The 434-nt window shown below is 58.3% G+C and overlaps 1 protein-coding gene across 1 annotated transcript in view; it reads left to right on the top strand.

Moving 5' to 3' along the window:
• The window catches only part of Auts2 (activator of transcription and developmental regulator AUTS2), a 1,133,790-nt gene that overhangs the window by 26,212 nt on the left and 1,107,144 nt on the right, over positions 1-434 (top strand). The window lies entirely within an intron of this gene.

Raw genomic sequence — 434 nt, forward strand, 5'->3', positions numbered from 1 at the left:
GGGGGGAGCGGGGGGGGGCGCCGGCAGACAGGCAGCAGGAGTGAATCGCAAAACCGTGCCTGGTCTCCTGGTTTGCTCGTTTTGCCTCGCCTTTCCCCTGCGCCCCCCCACTGCAGTCCCCCCCCTCCACAGCAGATGGGCTGAAAGAAAGGGGTTTGGGTATCACAACAATGCGCCCCCTCTCTACCGATAGCTCTGCCCCTACTCCTTCCTCCTCTCCCTCCCCAATCATGGCTTCTTGGCTAGTGGAAGTCTCTTTGCTGGGTTTGGGGCGCCTGTGGACGGTTCTGTGTGTGCTTTCTCCAAAGCCATATGTCCGTGTGGGTCTGTCTAGTGTATACCTTTCCTGGATGTTCTCGGGACGGAGGCTAATGGGGTTTTATGGTTTCTTTGCCACCACCGCCCCACCCCCCCCGCCCTTTTTTTTTTTTTTT

The sequence above is a fragment of the Fukomys damarensis genome, unplaced genomic scaffold (genome assembly GCF_012274545.1).
Source record: "Fukomys damarensis isolate Sample0158 unplaced genomic scaffold, DMR_v1.0_HiC HiC_scaffold_17, whole genome shotgun sequence".
NCBI lineage: Eukaryota > Metazoa > Chordata > Mammalia > Rodentia > Bathyergidae > Fukomys > Fukomys damarensis.